Below are 9,409 nucleotides of genomic sequence, written 5' to 3'. Positions count from 1 at the left end.
TCCTCCCGAATTTATTCCCCCCTCCCCGGCCCCGCCTTTTCTGACCCCAAAAAAAAACGAGAGAGAGGAAAAAAAAGGTGAGACGCCAAGATTCGGGCACCACCACCACCACGTCGCACGTGCCACTCACATCACGACACGTGGCGTGTATCTTGACCGCCCCTGGCTGGGGTCACGTGCCGCCTCGCGGTTTTGACCCCCCCGTGCGGAGGAAGGAGGCTAGCGTGGGGCCCCACCTCTCGGCGAAGGTTAGGAGGAGAGAGCCATGGGGGTTCGGGGTAAATTACGGGCCGATGCCACTGGTGGCGCGTGTGGTGTTGGGCGCTGTGCCAGGGGTGTTGTGGGGATGAAATGAATGGATGGATCAATTGGCTTCTTTTTGAGGCGGTGGTGGTGGTGGGATCGATCACGGCCGTCCGTATCTGAGCGGCAGTGGCGGCCACATGTGCGGGGATAGTGCCGTGGGATCTTCTGTGGCTACTAGTCGGAGTACTCTCTCTACGTTCTAAAATAAATTCAATTTTTTGCTTATTTTTTTATTTTAAAATAGATTTGTTTGTGAGTAATTGTTTCATCTGAATTTGTAAAAGAATAGGATAAATATATTGATAATAGATAAAATAAGATATACTTACATTAAGATTTGCTAAAGCAGATGTATTCTACAGTAATATTTTTTATTAATAATTTGGTATGTATGGGACGTGTGAAAAATTAATTAATTTTGGAACGGAATAATAGTGCATAGCAATGTATGGCCGCCTAGTGGCTACTGGCTAGCGAATTTTTTTTAAAAACAATATGATTTTAATGGAAAATCGCAAAAACTATAGAGCAGTTAGGCGAAATCGCAAGTTTAGCACCCTGTCGAACAACCGCGGTTCGACAGGGATACCTATCGAACAACCACAGTTCGACAGGTACATGTCGAACTGCGTCAGTTCGACAGGATAGGTGGTCCAAAAACAAATAAAAAATTACATGAACAGTATCACTACAATGCTAGGCAGGGACATATCGAACAGCCAAAGTTCGATAGGGTTGCGTGAACAGTGATGCTACAGTGATGCTACAGTGCTCGCAGACACATATCGAACTGCCTTAGTTCGATAGGGTATTGTGAACAGTATGCAACAGTGATTTTTCTCTTTTTTTGATTTTTTTAATCACCTGTCGAACTACCGCAGTTCGACAGGTACCCTATCGAACTGTGGTTGTTCGATAGGTACCTTGTCGAACCACGGTTGTTCGATAGGGTGCTAAACTTGCGATTTCGCCTAACTGACCTATAGTTTTGCGATTTTCCATTAAAATCATATTACTTTTAAAAAAAATTCCTGGCTAGCGATGTTGCAGGCTCACATGGTTAAATGCTGACTGGACAACCTATGGTAAAATCCATTGTTTAACTTACAAAGTTGAACTGTAGGAGTACAGCAGGAAAATAATAATAGCGCTAGTATATTGTCTGTGGTGTAAACATTATTTATTTCAATTAGATGGAGAGCAGTTGGAATTCCTACGATTATCCTTAAAAAAATACTAGTAGTTAGAATTGATATATATTCCGTATCACTTTTTCATTAGTTTTAGCCTTCCACTAGAACAAGAAAGTAGCCATTTTCAGTTTCTGTTTAGAACTCACCATAAACCAGTAATCGTATACTACTATCAACCACACAAAAGCATTCTCCATATGAGATGTGTAACCAAACTTTAATACAAAAATATTCGTCAAAAAGGATTTGGCGTCTTCTTTTCCATTGTCATGTCAACACAAGTGAACATGTGATGCACGACATGCCAGTCAATCATGCTACTGGATAGGCCGGGACACCATGTATAGTGGACGAACATCTATCTTTTTTTCTCATCGCAGTGATCTATATTTGTTCATTGCATTTGTGTTTGAAAACATAGAAAGAAAAGTTGGAACCATTACAAGAGAAAAAAGGAGTAAGTAGAAATGCCCTATCTCCACAAATATAAGAATTCCACAAAAATAGTTATATAACATCTTATTTAAATTTCTTCATATCTTACCCTCAATCACCCTCCCACCCATATCCAACCCTAAATGAACGAGGAAAACCAAACTTTTTTGTGTCTATTCGGTTTGGAGGATTTCCTCGGGAATTCGGGAGGAAATAAACTATTGTCTATAAAATTCCTATAATATTCATACCGTTCCGAAAAAGTCCTAACATAATTTATGCTAAATAAATCAGAAAATAAATATATTTATAGATGGAGGGAGTGCTAGATTCTGGAGGGAGAGAAAGAGAGGTGCGGTCACTCTCACTGTCACACTGGGGGATGTTAGGAAAAGTGCACAGGAGATGAGAGAGAGGGAGAGAGAGAGAGAGGAGATGGAGGACGGAAGTGATGAATGAGATGGGTGCTGAAACTGTTGGGTACACATAATTGGGGTTTTTGGCCTTAGCCTGTAGGACGAGGGACCTACGATTGTGGTGGTGGTGGGGTACCCCTATCATGTGCGTGCTAGTACTACGTACCATCGGCCGTGTGAGCAGTAGTGGACCCAATATCGGAGGACGCTCTCCCCACTACTTCTAGATACTCCATTCGTATTAAAATATAAGTGATTTTGGTTGGATGTAACATATTTTAATACTACGAATCTGAACATTAAAGTAATAGAATGTGTCACATCCACCCAAAATCCCTTATATCTTGAGATGGATGGAGTAGATGTAGGGAGGGGTTTGCACTATGCACACACAAAACATCTACACACAAAAGAGAGTATGTGGTACGGCACATGGATGGAGCTATCGTGTGTCAAGGGGGTTTCCACAAACTTGATTTAGAAATTTTGTACCTATAGTTTGTCTATTTTTATCACGTGTGTACTCTCTCAGTCCAAACTTAGACACCCGTAAAAGTCTAAACTCGGTTCAGAGCAGAGTAAAGCAAGCAAGCTTCATCCCTAGTACAATATAAGGATGATTTTCTTCTGCTCTACAGGCCTTGGTGGTAGTACTCTTGTGCATGTGTTTGAGTTAGCTTTTTGCCTAGTCTATATAATTGTTTGTGTTTAAATATAAACAAAGTCACACTAACTCATTACATTTATATACATGAACCATGTGTAAACAGTGCATGAGATGAACATAGAACATGCTATCAACATCACTAGCTCTTCATTTTAATTACTAGAGCTACAAGAAATGTTTGGATGCATGCCCTTTGAAAAGGGGCTATAAGATGAAAACATTAAATTGTGATTTAGATGTCGTTGATTGGATATGTTGGAGGTAGCGTGTGTCCCACGACGGTGAGGTGGCAAGGTCATGTGCAAGCAGAAAAAACTGAGACCATGCATCGATTCTGCGGTGGTCAAAGCGGTGCAAATATCATCCAATGGTGCAGATGAAGACGGTAGATCAATTTTTATGACATGACTACTTGTGCATATAGTCGTTGGCTCTATTATTAAATTTACACAGTTACACCCTAAAAGCACTCTAAATATCTTATCTTAGTAGTAATACTCTAATTCCTTGTATTCTAAATCTATAGCCCCTTGCAAGAGGGAAAAAGAAACGGGAACAAAGATATGGTGCTAGCCATAAAGAATGGTCAACTGTGGTGCTAGCTCCCCAACCTGATTCAAAAGGCCTGTAATGCTCCACGTGTCCCATCACCACCACACCTGTTTGCTCCCAAAAAGGATAGGTTAGGGTAGATCTGAAGGGGACAACCCAGCCATCACCCTTTTGAGCACATCCATAAAAGGAGGTTTTCCCCTGTTACCTGCTCCTAAATACAGGCATATCTAAAGGTTGTCTACATGATGTCTTGGCTACATGCGAGGTTAGCAGTCCATGGACGAAAAAGGCATGGTTTTGTGATTTGTATGTCATGGATGTGAGCCTTGTGACTTTAATAGAAATATAGCTTCGTACTAGTTTTCCTCCTAAAATTATGTATAATTTCATTAATATATACTAGCCTATTAATTAAGTCGCGCGTTTGCGCGATTATAATTTATGTGTCTATTATTAGATGTGTTTATAAGTTGTTTGTGTTAATGGTCTTATATATACGCTTTTTATCATAAATCGGATAACCATATGTTAAATCAACTTTTTTTAAAAAAATACTATATATATTCTCCATGCCACATGTTCTTTTTTTAAATTTTAAGGCGTACTAAAGTAATCGATAGTATTGGGTTATTTAGCTGTTCATATATACAACGATACTAGCTATTATAGAATATTGACCCTCTTTGGAAAGCGGAAAGCATGGGTGCTACAACAGTTCAAAATCGCTGCCAGCTACAACCATTTTGAACAGGCACTGTTGCATTGGCTGCAGCGACAATAGCTGCCAAACACCCTCATTCATTGGTGATATTTTTTATATGGTCAATGTTTAAGGTGTTCTTTTCTTTTTCACTCTCATCTTTTGTAACCACACATCTCATGGAAGGTGGATTAAGATCCTAGAACACCCAATGACATTGTATGCTTTTTTTTTAAACTGTTTTTTCTCTTCGAATTCAACGGTCCTCTTCATCAAAATAGTACATCGAATGGTTCATGATTGTTTGATGATGTGGCTCATGGTGGCATCTTGGAATGCTCTTTCACTAATGTAGATTATCTCTAATATTACCAATGAAAGGCAGCGAAGGAGCTACCGTGTTTCCTATTTTATTAGTTAACGGACATTTTCTTAGCAACCATAACTCACATTTGTTTTCCTTGCCAAAAAAAAAGCATAGTTAGAACAATATCGAACGAGAAACTTTTGCTAGTGTAAGCTTGTATTTATGGATCAAAGGGACAAGATTCAATTCTGTTGTGCTACAACAAATAAATTTGGTACTAGTGCTGGCTGAACAAAACAACAAACCGACTAAATGTTCACCAATTATTGGGAGACTCACCGATGAATGTTCATCAATTATTGGCAGCTAGGCTATAGATTCATTCCGACATTATTTATAACAAAAATAAATGTTTTCTCGCAGAGACTGGAATAATCAGATATGGCAGATACTATTAATCACATCATCACCCCATCTCATTTTCCATGTTTGATTGTCCGTCTTATTTGAAAAATTTATGATAAAAATAAAAAAAGAATAAAGTACTATTCATGTCATATCATCTAAAAATACTAATCTAAAAAAATTCAAATAAAATAAATGGTCAAACGTTAGACACGGAAAGCCACAACCATTCTTAAACTGGAACAAAGAGAGTACTACTCCCTCCGTTCCGATATAAATGCAACCTACTAAAGACGTGACACATCGAGGATCATGAATTTTATCTATCTTAAAATATATCACATATGTACTATGTTATACTTATATTAGGACAGATCGAGAGAGCTATTAGTATTAGAGCAAATTTAATAGTATAGTTAACTACTAGCTCCAAATCATCTATAGCTAATGTAATATCCAATTCATACAATGGTTGCTTAGTATACTATTAATATCTGATTCCATCTGTCATAGGCCCTGTTTAGTTCTAAAGTTTTTTTTTCCAAACTTCTAACTTTCCATCACATCAAACCTTTCATACACACACAACTTTTCTATCACATCATACCAATTTCAACCAAACTTCCAAACTTCAGTGTGAACTAAACACAGCCATACACACATTACGTCTTAGAGTCCGTGCTGCAGCTGGTTATAAATCTGTAGCTCGCTGTTTTTGTCTCTCTTTTTTTATTTCTTTAAAATATATTTATGTCATATACACACATTACGTCTTAGAGTAGTCTGCTATTATACCAACTCTTAGAGGCGTTAGTACATCCAGACAAGCCCAAACACAAAGCACATGGCGGTCAATTTTGCCAATGTGACACTGTACCGCAGAAGTAGCAGTAGTACCGGTACTGGCTCCGTTCAGTTCACGGAGACGAAAAATTTTACTGTGTCACATTAGATATACGGATACACATTTAAAGTATTAAACGCAGACTAATAATAAAACAAATTATAAAATTTGCCTGTAAATTGTAAGACAAATTTATTAAGCCTAAATAATCTGTTATTAGTAAATGTTTACTGTAGCATCACATTGTCAAATAATAGAGTAACTAGGCTTAAAAGATTCGTCTCGTAATTTACACATAATCTATGCAATTAGTTATTTTTAGCCTATATTTAATACTCCATACATGTGTCCAAATATTCGATGCGATAGGATAAAAAGTTTTTGTTTGGAAACTGTCTAAATATGAACGTTCTTTTGTTTTTGTTTTTCCTTTTGCTTTCTCCCTCCCCATTTGCTCTTTCCAAGAAAAACACCAGCTGACAGCAAAAGGATGGACGTGACACGAGTGGAGTTGATGCATATGAATGGCTTTTCATTTTTTTTTTTGCTCTTGCTTTTCCAGTAGTACAAATAATCCAATTATACAACTTTTTTCTGTATATTTTTTGTGTGTGTGAGAGAGATAGAGGTGGGGGGGGGGGGGGTTGGAGACTGACAGAGGGGGTCATTGTCAAAGAAAGTGAGAGGGGAAAAAAAAAGAAAGTGAGTGAAAGCGACGTGTCTTGTGGTTGGAAGAACTATAATGGCAAGGCTCCTCATTAGTCCTCACTCTGCAATCAAACCTAACCGTACTGTGTGAAAATGGAAAGTGTACACCGGATATCGACCACTGTTTATTCGCCTATGCTTTTTTTTAAGTCCATTTATATATAATGTTCACCTTCACCTTGTGCGGCTTATTTTCTCCCAAAAAACTTACTACTAAGCATGTATATTTGTTATAGGCATAAATAAGTGTATTGTATAGGAGTACAAGTTAACGGATGCTTGATGAGCACAGAGGATATACACGTGTTCTAGGTACAAACCATTATATTATGGCCTACACTTTAAGACAAGTTAAGTCCATAACTTTCTCCTTGTTTTAACCGATTAAATTCATTTCCACTCACATTTATCTGATCCCTTAATTTTAAGGCTGAAGTTATCTAATAAGAACCGCAATAGTGATGACATGTGCACAAGTAATATACCGGCGAAACAATTTATGAACGCTTTTATCAAAAGATAAAGCGGTATGTTTGTCCTCATTCCCAGATGGTTGGTATGATTCCATGTATGGAAATATCTAATTCTAGCTATTGCAACTTATATATACTAGCTAGAGCATCTCCAACAAGCTCCCTAAACCTCACTCTCCTACATTTATATATTTTTCTGATATTATATGTAATAACTCACCATTCAACTCTATCTTTTCAGAGCAAAACAAAAAGTAAGAACAAATATAGGGAGTGTCACAGAGAGAGACTAGTTGGGTTGTTTGGCTGCTTGGCTACGGCGTCACGAATAGTTACACACACACACACAAAGAAAGCAACCCTAATTTTAGAAAATTTGCTAAATTATAGAGTGGGAATGTGGGATAGAGAGATCGCCGGAGATACTCATGTATCACGAACGATAATTTGGGCAAAGAGATAGTAGCACTAGCGTGGTGGCAAGCAAGCTTATCAGTATCTCGATCCGTATCCTAGCATCTTACGATACTATAATCCTACCAAGCCGAAACAATACCGATCCCACCTAGTTCCCTAATTCTTATGGTATATCGATCCTACTATTCATTACTACATGATCCTACGAAATCTTAGGTGGTATCCCGATTCTACTATCCCTACGATACTACAAAATATTATTTAAAATAAGATGGTTTGAAAATAATGTAAATAAATATGCTCAAGTTTATATAAAAACCAGTTAAATATATCAAAACCAATGTGGTTTCTCTTGATAAATGTCTCTATGTGCATGACATATATTATTACTATATTTTTATATAGAATGGCTATATGTAATTAATTAAAGTTAAAAAAATTCTCATAGGATCCCGATACTATTATATGATACTGGCTAGGATCCGGGTCCTGACAACGTTGATGGCAAGGCCCGGGTGCCGTGTAGCGAAATGCCACCCTGGGGGCTGTGTTAACGTACGGCCCTGGGGGGAGCATGGCCACTGCCTGCATGCTCTGTCCTCAGCCTCTGCTGCTGCAGTAGGCTAGTGAAACCGAATCACTCGTGACGCTCTCTCTCTCTCTCCCTTTCTCTCTCCAACGGTCGCTTTCACACACACTCTCTCTCCTCCGGCCTCTCTCTCCCCCAGGACGGACGGGATCAGAGAGGTGGAATGACGAGATTACCCCTAGGCCCTCCTCGGGCAGGGGCAGGATCGTCCATCCACCCCCACCAATTCCATACCGCTCCGCGTGGACCGAGGAACATGGCCCGGCGTCCTTTGCGTGGTGGGGCCCACTCCCCGTACGCGATATCTCGCGGTTTATCGCCTTTTTTTTCTTCACGCTCGTGGCACGAGGAGAGATCTTTGGGATGGGGATATATCGTGGGGGAGAAGGGAGTAGGAGTATACTAGTAGTAGTATACTACGCTTCTTTGCCGTCGTCTCATCTCGGCGAAGAGAGGTTGCCAGCTGTGCGCATGTATACTGGCGAATGAAGGGAGACGGAGACGGGTCAAAAATAATAAAAATAAAGGTTTAGTTCGCATCACCTGCACGATGCATCTCTGTAGCCGTCGAAGGTCCCCGCGGCCAACCGCGCCACTGTGGACTCTCTTTAGGCCATGTTTAATTTATACCAAACTTCTCCAAAACTCCTAAATTTCTATCACATTATATCTAAAACTTTCCTACTCACATAAACTCTCAAATTTTTTTCCAAACTACTAACTTTTTCCAAACTTTTTCTCAATTTCAGAAACTAAACAAAGCCTTATTTTTATTTTTACTACAGGCTCGGTTCTTTCCTCCAATAAAAGTTTGATGAAAATTTAGATATTCGTAGCACATTTTTTTAAACGGTTAAACAGTGTATTTCATACGAAATTTTTTTATATAAAAGCTGCTCTAAAATATCAGATAAATATATTTTTCAAGTTTGTAATAATTTTACGCAAAACACTTAATCTTCATCTACATGAGTTTCAAACACCACATCTACATGAGTTTCAAACACCACATGTATCTGCAGGTATCTGTGGCAATTCTTTAGAGTATCCTCAATATATACTCTATTCATCAAGTGGGTAATAAGGTGAGATATACGAAACCAAATTATAATTATTACTAGCTCTTGCAATTTGTATATAGTAAAACAGGGTCCACATCTAAAGCAAATGATTGATGAAAAAGAGAGATGTTAAGAAAGGATAGAGTTTAATGTTTTCTTATTGTTTGCTACAAGTAGCAGTGCTATTGTTAGAAGTAGTTACTACCATATCTATTTACCCACCTCCACAATAGTAAAGTACTACTCTGTTAAAAAAAAGATAAATCATAGCTACGAACTTAGACACACATATATTCAGATTCGTAGCTATAATTGGACTTTTTTTAGACAAAG

The sequence above is a fragment of the Oryza sativa genome, chromosome 8 (genome assembly GCF_034140825.1).
Source record: "Oryza sativa Japonica Group chromosome 8, ASM3414082v1".
NCBI lineage: Eukaryota > Viridiplantae > Streptophyta > Magnoliopsida > Poales > Poaceae > Oryza > Oryza sativa.
This window is presented reverse-complemented; position numbering follows the sequence as displayed.